At 39.2% G+C, this 15,235-nt stretch overlaps 1 protein-coding gene and 1 long non-coding RNA gene across 2 annotated transcripts in view; one reads left to right on the plus strand and one right to left on the minus strand.

Moving 5' to 3' along the window:
• LOC148224504 (uncharacterized) overlaps positions 1–15,235 on the plus strand; it is a 203,352-nt gene that overhangs the window by 152,703 nt on the left and 35,414 nt on the right. The gene's annotated exons all lie outside the window — the stretch shown is intronic.
• The window catches only part of LOC148224507 (uncharacterized), a 77,989-nt gene that overhangs the window by 14,219 nt on the left and 48,535 nt on the right, over positions 1–15,235 (minus strand). Inside the window, exon 2 of the long non-coding RNA XR_015802740.1 lies at positions 12,899–12,985. This is a non-coding gene — a long non-coding RNA (uncharacterized LOC148224507). The remainder of the gene's footprint in view (positions 1–12,898; positions 12,986–15,235) is intronic.

Raw genomic sequence — 15,235 nt, forward strand, 5'->3', positions numbered from 1 at the left:
TTTAGAATGGCAAACACAGAGAAATTGGGTACAACTTCCAGACCAACTATTTAAATTCACTCCTTCCTGCTACCCTAGGATTTCTAATACTTATAAAGAAAATACATGCTGAAAGATAAAAGAGAGAAAAAATAGAATAATAAATTTCAATTGTATGTAAAAGGAATAAGTGGGAGTATGGGAATATATTTGTAACTGTTTTCTTATTGCTAAGTGGGACAAAATGACTCCAGAAAGGCATGGAATTATTTAAACCACATAGTTAAACAACTCATACTTTGTTGATTTTTCAATACACAATTTCCTTACAAAGAGAAATGTCAAGGCACATTGACCAGGGTAATATGGATAAAAATTAATATTATCCTATTCGTTTTATATTATTGATTTGCTTTTGAATAAGTAGTTTAGCATAGGATTCATTTACTTAATTATATACATTTCAACTGTTAACTTTAGAGTCCCTTTATACTCAGGGGCAGAAAGGACATTTGTAGAGTGCCATTTATTGCACCCTTATGTAGACCTCTGAAATGGGTGGATGAATTGCACTTCCTTATTGCCAGTTTCTCTCAGGAGCTGTAAGGAGAGTTAACCATAACTAGTGCTGATAGAGACCTCCACTGTGCAGAAACCTCAGTTCAGTCAAGTTGAAGCACTGGGGGAGTGCTTCCACTGCCCACACACAGCTATGCAGTGCTGTGAAGAAGGGACAGGAGTTGTCCATGTGACAGTGCAAATAGATACTGGATCTATTGGAAATCCATGTTCTCCAGCAGCAACACTAGACAGGACATCCTACAGAGTCTGTAGTCCAGTTGCTCTGTGTGTAAATGCAGAGACAACTTAGTTGAGGCAGAGTCATTACTGTTTACTCTCTGCTGGGTAGTTTGGCAAAACAAAGGGATATGGCAGATATTTACACAGGCTGGGAACCAGATATCTAATTTAGATGTCTTAATTTCAGAGGACTGGATTTCCCTCTGGAGGTCCTCAAAGGCATTACTTTTCCCTGTAGAGATTATGTGATTTTTGGCACTTACTTTTGGAAGGATGGTGCATTAGATGCCAAGAACTGAGCACAATTCGTGTACCTAAATGGACAGTATCTTAATTTATGTAGTTAAATACTCTATGTGACCTTACAATTTCTAAGAAAAGTGATCCCTAGTCATGAGCCAGGTATGGGTGATGGATTTTTGAAATCTGGTTTTCATTATATCTTCAGCATTGCTGAGCAGTTGGCAAATGCCAGATCAGAATTGCAGTTGAGTTTCAAAACCATGGTGCTGCATTGACTGAAATTCCCACCTTTCTTTGGGGGCTTTTTGTTTGTTTGTTGGGAAAGGAAGGGCTCAGGCAGGGTGAGAGTGGGACTTGGCTGTTTCTAGAGGAACAGTACCCATCTGAGATCTCACCTTAAGGCAGGTATTTACACAGACTTGTGCCTCAAAAGTGACCACAAAGGGAACCATGGGTGACAGTCCCAGACGGGGATGTCTCCTAAAGCCAGACTTGTCCCAAGGAAACAACTCCTTAAAACTTGCTCTGATTTCAGTGGGTTTGAGGGTCTCTCTCTGTACTCTGTTAGCCAGCTGAAGAAGCAGCACCTCCGTTTGACGTGGTGCTCTTGGGGCTTAGTGACCGGAGGTACAGAAAAACTGGAATAATGAAGTATCTCAAATATGCAATTTCAACCTGCTAGAGTTAAGAAAATTGCACTGTTTTTACAAATCATCCTCTATCTCCATCTACCATTTATTAAACATCTCTTCAGCTCACTGCCTTTTTTGTAAACTTGGTTGTCTAACAAAAAATCTACTGGGAAACACACCAGATAAATCACTGAATTTAATATAAGTACAAAAGGAAGAGCTGGCTGACATTTAGATAGACTGACCTTTCAATAGACAAGCTGGTGTGTGATTGAAACACTGCCTCATTCAAGGTTTTAAGAGGTTATTCCACATAACAAAAAATGTGAAAATGAAAAGGAAGTTGGAAAACATAAAGAGTGGGGTCATTTAATCTCACCTGATACCAAGCACAATCTCAGTGCTATATCATTCAGTATTTCTGCATTATTTTACTCAAATATAAATCTCAGAGGGAAGAAGATTTAAATAAAATTTTATTATTGACAGGCCATTTAAGTTTTTCAGCAAAGGCACCAAAACAAGTTAGACAAATTATTTTTGTTTTTGTTTGCTTTGTCATCTTAGTTTCTCCCTCTTTGTCGTTTATATAATTTATCTTATCTTTGTCTCTTCTTCAAAGGTCATGTGACAAAATAGATTTTAGACACCTTTTTAAAGCATCGTTTTGTTCAGCCAGAATCAGCAGCTTTATTATTAAAGGCATTATCTTGGTCTAAGAGAATACAGAGCACTTGAAAGGGCTTTTACAGAAAACTATTTGACAACAGAGACTACGTCATTATACAGGGAAAACAATTTTTGATGACTGCTAACTTTTTAAAGTGAAAAATATCTTGTCTTTCCTTTGTTTTCATTTATAAATAAGTGGGTGGATCAGTCAGCTAGGCACTCCCAGCAACCTGCTCTAACAGTTCCAATTTGTTTCATTTTCAGTCCAATTACAATCCCAATAAAAGCAAAAAAGATAGGACCAGGACAAAATAGAGTAGAAAAGACATGCTTTAAATGAATGAGACAAGATTTTTCACAGTTTTTCTTTTCATCTAATCTTTTCCTTATAAGCCAACTTACATTTCTCCAGCTGGCTTCAGGATCACAGCTTTTGAGGTTGGAAATTAGGAGCAGTTCTGATAAAATTATGCCTACTAAAAACCAGCATTGAATATATTGAAAATTTACATTTCCCCAGCATCAGCCAACTGCTGAAACAATGGGCATTTTAGTAATTCTGAAGTGATTCAGTGAGACATTCAGCTGACAGGGTCAGGAATAAGGCATGTAAAGCTCTAATTAAATTATACTGTAAAGAACATTTTATATAGGCTAGTCTTCCACAGGCCATTCCACTTCATAAAACCGTTTATATCTATATATATTTCTTATTAATGGCTCTCATGTATATGTGACCTACAAGAACTCCAGTACCTGCACCAGACTAAACCGAATTGCTTATGTCACCCAAGATAAGAGCCCAGCTCTGACCATTCCACCACATTTCACTTTTGCTTTTTTCTTTTTCAATTCAGAGGTCAGCTATCTGCACTTTCACTTTTGGAAGCCACTCAGTAAAAACATGGTGGCAGATACAGTTGAAATCTTTGCAGACCACTTCTCTGTATAAAAGTTATCCTGTACGTTTCAATTCACACTTCAAAAACTGTCAGGTGTCCAATTGTTTAAATGGTCTATGATGGTTTAGAAAATTACTACAGCTATATAGATCAGACAAAAATGAATAGCTGTTTGAAGTATGCTTTTTAGATGGAACTCTCTGGTCAGTGTCTTTCTAACTCACTTTGATATAGTTATTGGCTGCTTGGCTGCATTTGAGTTTCATGCTGTTTTCCTAGCTGGATTGCAGAGTTTCTTCCCCCTCCCGCTGAGGGAGACTCAAACCATGGCATTTGCTTACAGACCTCAAGCCCTGCAATTCAGATTTATTCCGAGCCCACATCTCTCTCTAGCCCAGTGCAGCCTCTCTCAGCAGTAAGATAAGACCACAGTTCAGCTCTGGCTCTAAATTCAAATTTCAAAGATATGGAAGACAGTTTGTCCAATTGCTTTACATGCAATTAGACAGCTGGTCAAAATCACCTTCCCAATGGGGTCTGTGGCAAACCTGGCTTCCTGTTACACTGATACAAACTAATGCTTCGCTGCAAGTAAACATCTTTTCTGTTCATTTGCATCAGCATCGCCACTGAGAAGTGGATTTGGTCCGTGTCCATAACAATTTCACAGTATTATAAAGAAGAAAAAAAACATTTTTTTTCATGCCCAGATGATTTTCTCACTGCCTGAATTATGTATTATTGTGCATTCAAGCATAATTAATGTTCCTGTCACTTCACCCACTGCCAGCAGAAGCAGAAGTATTTTTATTCCATAATTACCTGTTTTTCAGTGCCCATGAAAATGATTGTATTCACATTACTGGCGCTCACAGAGAGAGACAAGAGCATGAAAGGGAGAGCATTCCAGTGTATGAGTGTGCAAGCACCTGCAATGCCATACATAATGTGACCAAAATTTTAATGAATGCCGGAGTTTTAAAAGAAACTGAAATCTGAAGATCTCTCTTCCTCTTGGAGTATTCTGATCAGCTGAATGATCCCTAATTATCCCCTAGAGTAGTGGAGATAGCTCTTGGAACTGTGACTTTGACAGCTGCAACAGCTGCTGATGCATGAAAGCCAAAGAGCTCTCAAATCCAGTGTGCAACAAGACAGTTCTTCCTCCCCATTTCTGTCTTTAAAGCTGCAGTAAAACAGTTCGAGGATTGTGACTTTAAAAGGCATCTGCCAGCACAACATCAGAAGGGTTTGTAGGGCTGACTGCACTTACACACCCTGCAAGGAGTTTATAAAACTGGTCTTCATGGGTTTTGAGGTGTCTCTCCCATTTAGATTGATGGGTGATGGATTCTGGCCTAATTAGCATTTTAGCACCCTGGGAAGGTTAGAACAGCAGAAAGCAGAAGCATTACAAGATTGTAAATGCACTGTTTGAGCAAACGACATCTGAAAGAACCTAGCAGGACAATAATTACTTTATTGTACAAAACAAAACACTTAAAAGCAGTTTCTGGACAGACCCGTCCAATTTAAAGAAAAATTGAAAAACAAAAATAAAAAGCCAGCAAAAAGGTTTTCAAAGTGAAATAAATGCTAAAAGTCAAACAACACAAAATTATTCCTGCCATAAAACAGAATACCATATAGTATTCCTGATGTGTGGTCAAAGAAATGAAGAAAGGAAAACTGAAACAAAGAAAAAAATTAACCCACACCTGGTGTATTTTGGGTGACTAATCATTCTGTGTCTGGTGAGTCCAGGGGAAAATACATGGATATAACTAAGGTCAGAAGGAGAAGGCTCCAACTGTAACAATCAAAATATTTTTCCAAACCAAACAAATATTTAGATTCACACATGGTTATGAGGTATTTCTTCTTAGCAAATAAGAAAGTTTGTGGAAAAAAACCCACAGGACATAGGAGTTTAGAAGGAACCACTTAAAACCTAGATTCTAATATTTTTTCTTCTACCATTGGTAAAGTGCCAGCAAAGGCTGAATCTTAACTGATGCCAGAGAGGAAATGGGAGGCATTAGGGACTGAGTGCCTAATTTCTGCATTCTGGCACACTGCCATGCTGTGATATTGACAAGTGGGAACTGGCTAATCATCCACAGCTACGCAGTTAAAAGGAAAGGTTATCCAATTTCTGCAGTGGCAATCCAAGCAATACCAGCGATTAGATGGAGCAACAATTTACCTGCCATATTTATCTCTGAAAATGTTGCATTAACTTTATGGAAATAGAAGCATCATGGAAGTGATTCAAATCATGTTTCCCTCCTCATCTGGGAAATGGTTGAGAGTGCAGATCACTGCCCTTGACAGTCTCTGTGAGCTGTAGAAAGATACAGGGAGAGACAAAACCTGAACTAAGCTGTGCAGAGATTCCTTCAGGACATAACATTTCCTCCTCAGCCTTACAGTCACCAGCATATTGAGAAGAAACACATAAAGGAAGTTCAGGCTCAAAAGGTTTCTAACAACGAAATATGGAGTCCAGAAATTCTCAGAGGAAATATAACATGTGCTTCTTCATTCCTATTTTTCCCCCTACAAATCTGCTTTTGGATATTGTTGCAGAGACAGCCATTTAATTCAGGGAAGTTACAAAACTTCCATTTTGAAGCTCAATTTATTTCTTATTTTCTTACCTTTTATAGTCTGAGCTTAGTTTAAAGAGGTAACTTGTGTGACAGATTATACAGTCCCTCCTCTGTCTGACCTGCCAGTAACTGGAGAAACTGGGAAGACAGCAAAGGGACTGAATGGAGGAGGAGGAGGCTTCCCAAAGCTGTTGTAGCAATATCCTGCATGCAAGGAGCACCACACCCAGCCTTCAGTAAGGAGACACAGACCAAGATGCAGGGGGGAAAAAGCTTGGGAAAGTGAATAAAAACTAACCTAGAAAAGGAATATGGAAAGACAGAGGGAAGTAGAGGAAATCTGGAAATGGATGAGAGGAAGCAAAATCAAAAAGAAAGTAACTTTACCAAATAGGAAATGGTGGTGAAAGAGAAAACAGAAAAATATAAAAGTGATTTCAAAAAGTGACATCAAATGAGAAAATGAACCACAGAAGGGCTAAAGAAAACTTCCTCTTCAAGCTCTCCTCCTCTCTGAGGTCAGAACAGGTTCCTGATGTCAGCCTTTGGATGGTGGCTGCAGCCCTTTGCCCCTTGCACCCCAGCCAGGCTCACACTGCTCTGCCTCTCTGCCAGCCTGGCACAGCCACACTCAGCCAGGCTCGAGGCTGGGACACAGAGCACCTCAGTCCTGCCCAAACACTCCAGTGTGAACCTTCACATCACCAGCTTGCCACTTCTCATGCATGGTCTTCCATTTTTTCACATCTTTAACTTTAAAGTGTATGTGGCTGAGATAAAGGAAGATACTTGCCTGTGGATTGTGTGCTAAGATAGTATTTATGAAACACCTTATGTTTGAGCATCATCATGCAAATGAGAAAAAGTTACCTGTAGGAATATACTTGTCAAAGATTAAGGGGATTAATCTGAGACAAATCATGCCCTTCTGTCTGTGACTGACATTGGGTTTTACTTTCAGATACTCTTCTGTTTAATCTCCTCAAGCCATATTAAGCTAAAAAATATTAAAATACCTAGAGCACAAATTTAGAGTGTTTCATCACACTGGAAAAATAGAAAATGCTCTTTATAGGTGGCAAGCAATTCACCTCAACCAGTTACATATTGGTGTAAGGGGTGGGTTTATTTGATTGTTTGTTTGAACTTAAATGACATTAATTTGATACTGACAGTCAATTAAAAAGAAACACAAGGAGAGAAGAGTGAGCAAGTGCTTCAGAAAAAAGGTTCTTCAACAAAGAAGAGCATTGCTTTGACAAAGAGAAATATATCCTGACTTCACAGGGATGCATTGCAGTGGAAGAATAGACTTACTGAGCTATGAGGGTGAGTTTGTATGTCACAATGTACGTGCGTCCCTAGGATTTATTTATGCAGCTATAAGGCTACAAAAGAGTATGTGCAAAGGTTAATCAGCTCATTTTAGAGTCTCTTTTTCCCAGCAGTTCCACAGGAGCCCAGCCTTAAAAATCATTCTCAGCTGTTGATGCATCTGAGACACAGCCAGGCTGCAGAAGTGCTCTGCTCTGCACGTCCCTTCCAAAGGCTCCACAGCTCACTCTCTGCTGCCACAGGTGCTGTGCAGGGTCTGCCAGGGAGTGCTGGTCCTCCACATGCTGGGAGGACCAGTGCAGCAGGTCTTGCACAAATCTTGTCTTGCACAAATCATCTTCTACACCCAAAGCCAAGACAGCACAATGAGCTGCTCTGAAACGAATTTAGGGCAAGCAACCACACAAGCAGAATCCCTCCCCTGGTAGGGCTCCCACACTTGGTGTGGGCATGTTCCACCATTCTGTGAAACACAAAGAGACCTTACAGCTGTACAGATCCCAACATGTGAGTCCTATAATCCCGCTACAGTAAAGTTAGAAGCATACAGTCACAGGGAAGGCTGTCCAACTGGGCAACTTCAGCTCAAGGTAGAGAAAAAAAGGAAGTGGGCACCTAATTTCTGAGGTCAGTTCTTCAAAACAGGGGCTGCCAGACTTGTACATTTGTATGGCTCCTTACATAGAGTGACCTTCAGGCCAGCAGCCACAGCTTCAAGCTTATGCAACACAAATGCTTATTAATAACTGTATCAGTTTTGCATCTCACTCTCTAAAACCTCCTCCCACCCCCAGCCCAATCAATCAAAAACCCCTAAAATAAATCATCTCATTCATGACTATAATAAAGTCTCAGAGAGAAAATAAGAGTAGGTATTTGCTATCACACAAAATTAGTTTATCATCCCCAATTATTCTTAGGAGAATGTAAAAGGCACATTTTTTGTCTATGATCCTCTCAATCTTGGTGCTAGTTCTTTCTCTGACCTTGCTTCTTACTCCTTCACTGGTGAAAGCATTTTTGAGCTCAATACAGCATATCCTGTGAGTCCCTCTCTGGTTGCTACTCACAGACCATGTGTGAGCACAAGGGACAGAGGCTGCCCCAGGCACTGTCTGTAAATCCCAGCCACAGGCTGTGGATAACACAGTGGCACATTACTGTGCCTACACTGCTCTTTGCATGACAGATATTTATTGTCTTACAGTTGAAAAGCACCATTAAGTACTTTAATTTCATCCAGGAAGTACAGAAGTGTCTCCAACATAGAAGACAAATTTCAGATAATATTTTGTAACCGAGCAAGTCATTAGTTGGGAAATTGAAAATCACTGGTGTGCTCTGAGTCACCACTGAATTCCAAACACAGCTTCTATTGCATGGGTGACACTGATGGCACAGATATAATACCAGTTTGTAAAGTATGAATACAAAAATGCCATAATGTCTTTTCATCTTTTCAATTGCATCACAGGAAGAAAACACTGCAAGTGAAAAATTAGTAACATTGCAATGAAACTGTAGGTGGACCTGCACATCCCTTGGCAGATGTAATACAAAATGCATAGATGTGACACAATTATTTTACCATTTCTAAGACCAGTAAATACCAGACAGAAGCATAGTCACTGCAATTGGAAAGAAGGTTCTACTAGAAAGTCAAGTATTTAAGAGTTCCTACATAAATCACCATAGTTTTTCAGTGGTAACCCATGACACATCTGAATATAGGCATTATAATTTACAGCCTCTTGTCTGGAGTTTCACCTGGGGAATAGCCAGGGCAAGGATGAGTTCACACACCTAGAAGAAAGATCATGTATATTCCAACAGGAAGAATGAAGAGACCTAAGTTACCTCTGCAAGAGATCTTTGATGGCTACATGTGACTGAAAGGGTCATGGCATGATTTTCTAGACACTTAACTGATCAAGTAATGTGAGCCACTTTTGTAGATAAACAGTGACATTTGGGGAAGGGAGAAACAAGAAGCAAAATTTTTTTCAAGAATCATTTTTCTAAGCTTGCAAATTTCATTTTAAAATATAATAAATATCTGTCTTTAAAAGAAGAGAAGGGGCAAGAGATAGGGGGGGCAGAAAGAAAATTGAAAAATGTTTTTTCATCTAATCATTCACTGGAATATTTTAAGCTGATTGGTTAAAATAAGTTTAATACAGGCACAATGTACAGTCATAATTTTTTTACATATAATACATTCCCGAAGAGTCACTCCATTCATCCTCAGAATGAGATTTAACTAAAGGAAAACACTAGAATTCTTTAGAATTCATGTCAGAGGAATATATAGATGTTCCTCCAAATGATCGTCGTTTGCTTTCTTTGCCATAAGAAATGTGGCATTTTTGATTTTTTTAAACTTAGAAGTTGTCAGCAATTACAATTTTCCTTGTGTTGTCTGAAAGAGGTGAAATAAAGGGCAGGGATTAAAACCAGATAGACTTAATTAGAATGTTTCCAGAACCATGCTCAGAGAGATTAGTTCCTCTCAGAAAAAAAAAAATAAATCTTTAATGCTATGACATTTCCATCCTTCTTTTTTGAATACACTGTTCAATCCATTAATATTTCCACTGAAACCTTTCCATTAAATAAGCATAGTTCACTAGTTACACTTGTATAGTTTGTGAATACAATATCAGATAATAAGGCTCATATAGTTTTATCTTCATAGTTCCATGAAAGATAATAATGATATCTAATGGTTTCATCACCTCTTCACCAACTAATTATTTCATTTGTACAGTTGGAAAGTATACAATAGGAACCGTGCTCACTCACAAAGGAAATGCAAAAGGAAAAGTGAACAGAAAGAAGTAGAAGGAAAAAATACTTGTTGAAATTCTACATATTGCTAACATCAACTATGAGAGTCGTGTGTCCCTGTATAGCAGAAAAATAGACCTGTACCATTCAGAGAAATTCCTCAGAAAGGTGGGATGTGGTGTCACAGGTAAGGCATAGGCCAAGTTGCTTGCCCCATTAAGGACATAAAATAAAGAGGATGTGGTGGTTTGGCATGAAAAATAAGTGGAGCTAAAAAGGGGAACCTTCCAGGTACAGGTGACATGTACCAGCAGCTTGTACTTGCACCTGGGTTCTTTTGAACTTCATAAGATTTGCACCTCTGAGGCCTGTCCAGGTACCCTGGATGTCCTCCCTTCCATCCAGTGTGACTGCTCCTCACACCTTGGTGTTGTTGGCAGCCCTGCTCAGTGTGCCCTCGATCCCCCTGTGCTCCTGGCAAGGATGTCAGTGCTGGCCCCAGCACCACTCCAGACACTCACCTGCTGGAGCACCCATCCCTACTGGGACATTCCTCTCCCACAGGTTCTCAGGAAGGCTTCTCCCTTCTATGACTCGAGTAAGGCCATTTCCAACCTCCATTTATAACTTAACAAAATTTATTTCACTGCCTTCTGAAAATATATGTGTGAGGAGAAAAGGTGTATGTACAACCCAGGGTCTTGTTTTCAGGCTTGTGTCTTGGTGACTGTTTTCACTTCTCACATCTGGGAGCTATGGTGAAACTGGAAGGACTGGGGGAAAAGCCATGGCTTTATACTCTGGATCTGCACACCCCAGCCTGGAGCTCTGTGCCTGCCAGCCCTGTGCCTTTCTTCTGCATTGTGATCAGGTCCTGAGTCAGAGCAACCACATCCGTCCCTCAAATTGGGATTTAATTCCTTTAGCAATGGTCAGGTTTCACTCTTTGCATATGAAATGGAAAAAACCAAACATTTTTCAGCTCACATAGTTGGATTCTTTACTGTTGATGAGGTCTCAAGTAATATATGCACTCTGTAAAGCTGTCTAGAAAGATTCTCCGATAGGATAGATTGGCATAATCAAGAGATACACATGGACTCTTAGTGTGAAAGATGTCTGTCCAAAATAATGGCTTTAAAAGTGCATATTAAAGCATTAACTGTGCACCTTAGACGTGTTATCTTCTGCATTACACTGGACCTATTTCCACTGCTGCAAGATGCTGATGCTTTCAGATAAAAGCAGTACAGTAAATGTCAGGTTCAGTGGCACTGGGCTGACTGGGGGAGATGCTGTTCTGTAATCTAGGGAATTCCACATTTTCTCTCCATCCAGATTTCTAAAATTGTCTTACTTCAGAGAGTTTCTATATTATATTTTAGAATGAGAGCCCCAGAGGGCATCATTCAGCCAATACAAAATTCCATCAAATCACTTGGGGTAAAACCTTTGGTTGACTTTCCTGACATCTCATTTTATTTAGCAATCTATTTTTTGGATAGAAACAGATGAATAAAGCTTTGCTTAAAATTGTTTTCCAGAAGTGCTGGGTTTTTTACAGGGATTATATCTCTTTCTTTTTTTAAAGATCAGTCTTTATACTGTACAGCTGTTTGCAGCTGCAATAAAGCCTGAAACCAGTAAATAAGCCAGATTTCCATAACCTGTTGTGGTTCCAATTAATATAGAGATAAATAATATTTCACACAAATGAAAAATTTTGTCAATAGACTCAAGATATGCATATTTTACACAATTGAGTTACGGATTTGAATTTTTGTGTGATTGAAGCAATATAAGCCATAGGAACTTGTGAGGAGAATGTCACCTGCCTCCCTGTCACCTAATCATGGTTTCTGTGTTTACCACAGGCTTTAGTATAAGGGAGAAAAGACTTCCTTGGGCACTTCTGCTGACCCTTGGCAAAACCCTGGCCAGCCCTGCATCACCCTGAACCCCCAGCTCCCCTCCCTGAGGAGTAGCCTGCCCTTACTGCTCCAAGACAGCCAGAAACAGGGAAGAGAAAACTTTCACCTCCAGGAATCTGTTTATCACACCTCTTTGCTGGATGTTACTCCACTTTTTTTTCCCAGTTTCCCCTAGACATTCATCTGAAATCCATTAATCCAGTGGTCTCAGAGGCATTAACTCTTTCTCCTTTAGGGCTGGAGAGGTTTTCTTTCAAATATAGTTGAGGCAAGCACAAATGACTTTTCTCCCTGAGCCTTGCAATCCCAGACATAAGACTGAGACAACTGAAATAGAATTTTTTTTAAAAGAGAGAAAATAGGTAAAAACAAATCAAAATTATGTTCTGCGAGGCTGCAGATCCACTCCGAGAGGTGTTGGATGCCCCAGGTGCTTTTGCCTTAGGTTCACTTGCAGCTCTGTAGCAAACACATTTTAGTTTCTACAGCTTTTTGCAACAGAGAACCCTGTCTGCTTGTTTATTCCCCAGCAGTCCTCTGGGGGTTATAAAGGACTTTGTAAACATTAATAAAGCAAGTGATGATAAGAAGCAATAACCCACTTGTAGTGTACTGGATTTTAACATCTACGCCCTGAAGTATCAATTTAGCCAGTATATATTCAAAACAACAAAAAAATTTCAAATAGAATAGCTTTGTCCCCAAGGTCCACAAAGCCTCTTAGGCTTTTCTATCTTTTAAAATGTCTCCTATCCTATATTCTTGTGCAGAGATGTCTTGATTTATTCCCTTTCCCATGCGTGCATACCTAGAAATATTTTAAAGTAAGGATAGAATGGAAGAAACCGATCACAGCATTGTTGTAACCAGGTACAAATTTGTAAAATGACAGAGCCAAAAGAAAGTTTACTTTTCACTTGTATTAGACAGAAGATATGGACACAATTTGTGAGTAAAATAACTTGCAAAGAAATGATCAATTTGCTATATATGTCGTTAATTACCTGCAGATAATTTTATCCATTTCAGTTCACTTGTTGGTCTATCTCCAATGTTCCTCCTTGCAGAACTATGGTGCTTGCAGGAAAAAACTGTTGTGGGAAAATGCGGAGTTTTGTTTTAATATTTACTAAAGAAATACACAAAAAGAGAGTTTTATAACAGTCACATTATGGAAGGATAAGCTAACACAGGAGGGAACTGAGTGACTTCTGATGCACTTAATTATTTTCTGGATTATATTAGACAGTGGCACCATATGGGGGAGCACCAGGAAATTATTAACTGCAGCCACAAAGGCAAGGGAATCAGAGCAAACTGCAGTTTTGCACTATAGGCTGAACAGTCTCCGGGTATTCTGAGTTAATTTCAATATGTAAATGCCACTGAATACTTCCAACTTCTCTGCTAAACCCCAGAGACTGCTGGGGCAGTGAGGGACCAGTCCCTCAGCTCAGCAGGATGCCCAGCATCCCTCTGCTGCCTCAGAGCTCAGGGAAATGAGAGTGGGGACACAGGTTCCACCTGAGCCACTCATCTACCTGTCAAACCCCCCTCACCTTGGCCCACCAGGGAATGACCTTTTGGGAAGAAAGTACAAATTGTGTGAGACATCAGCCACCCCAAACAACACCTGGGTCTTGCATTTCTGCAGGGAAAGCTTAGTGCCATGACTGAGGGGTTACTTACCTTTTTTTTTCAGTGCCTGCTTGGTCTCAGAATGACATTTTAAGCCACAATTCTGTTTCAGACACTCTACAGGGACAATTAATCTGGCTCAGATCAGAAATATTTACTGGTCATGTCATCTCCATATTTAACACAATTCATGTGAAAGAAACTCACACCAATTCTTTGTTATTGGTAATGGTGATGTGATGTCCCAAATGTTCTAGCATCATCTGCCTCAGGTGACCAAGCAGATGTGGAGGGACACGCTGCTGCTGGGTTTCCCCAAACCCACTCCCCTTGTGACTCAGCAGGTGCTCTCTCCACAGGCAGGTGCCCTCAGCCTGTTTAACAGGGGGAATAAAGGTGTAATGGTTGAAGACAGATTGTCTTGTGTGTAGACATGAGCATCTGAGGGTGCTTGAGGGGATAAAAATTTAAGGCTCATTATAATGTATATAATTACATACATGTGAATTATATTTCATCATCACCTAACTAAATGCAAAGTACATCTTTGGGATAAAGCATGTTTTTATGTAGCTTAATAAGATAAAGACAGTGAAACCTTGAAGGAATAAAATTTACCCTTAAAATTTATGTCTTGAGAGAATAAAATTTACCCATTATACAATTTAAATAAAACGTTCACATCAAGTTTCTTTTTCCAAAGATTCTCTCTGATATTTCTGAGACAGGGTCTCATATTTCAGTAGAGTTTATGTTCAATGTCATTCCTAAATAAAAGCATTACCATACACTGTGGGAAACCATTCTTCTTAAAGCTTTGCAACACTGTCCCCATTCAAGGAACTGATCACATTGAAATCTTGGTTTTCAGCTTATGTGTTTCCAGTCTTTGGGCTGGACCACTGCCCTCTCCATTGGGAACAGCTTTTCCTTGCTGCCTGATGAAGTGTGACAGCTTCCAAAGCTTTATCTTACATGCGCTTTAAAACTACTAAATTAGGATTAGCCAAAACATGACAGAAGTTTCTGACTTCAGAAGCTGGAGACATTTGGGGAGCATTTGCAAGCTGGACATGTTCAAATCTTAATGCAGAAGGTCTAAAAAAGGAATATTTTTGATTTTGCGAGGTAATGAGTAAAAAATAATATTATAAGAAATTGTATAATCTTTGCATGAAGCTTGTATGAATATTAACTGTTTAAGACATAATTTATAATGGCTCATTATTTAATATTTATTTGTGTGACTGCAAGCTGTTTTATCTTTGTTGAACTAACATCAGTCTTTCTTTGAAAAAATACATTACAGTGGCATCTCTCTTCTTAAGTAACACTGATGAGCATAAGGAGATCAGTAATGTTTGCCAAGCTCTAGGATTTATTGAACTTTTAATAAAGTTCATTTGTCTTTGTTTTGTCTGCCTGGAGCAAAACTGCATTCTTCATGCACTCAGAAGTGGTCACAAAGTGGAATATGCAGCACAATGGACATTTGTTTTGATTCTAATCATGCACTGGTAAATGATAAGTTAATTTGACTCTTGATCTGCTCACTTTTCTAAAAATTAAAAATGTATTTAATACAAGAGAGGCAATTTTTGCTTTATTTGTCCATTATGTTGCAGCTTCATAAAGGGAAAGCTTTTGTGTTTAGTCCTTGTAGTCACTCTTTTGTCTATAAAGTGAAAATAAAAAAAATATCA

The sequence above is a fragment of the Sturnus vulgaris genome, chromosome 3, assembly GCF_052056855.1.
Source record: "Sturnus vulgaris isolate bStuVul1 chromosome 3, bStuVul1.hap1, whole genome shotgun sequence".
Classification (NCBI taxonomy): Eukaryota; Metazoa; Chordata; class Aves; order Passeriformes; family Sturnidae; genus Sturnus; species Sturnus vulgaris.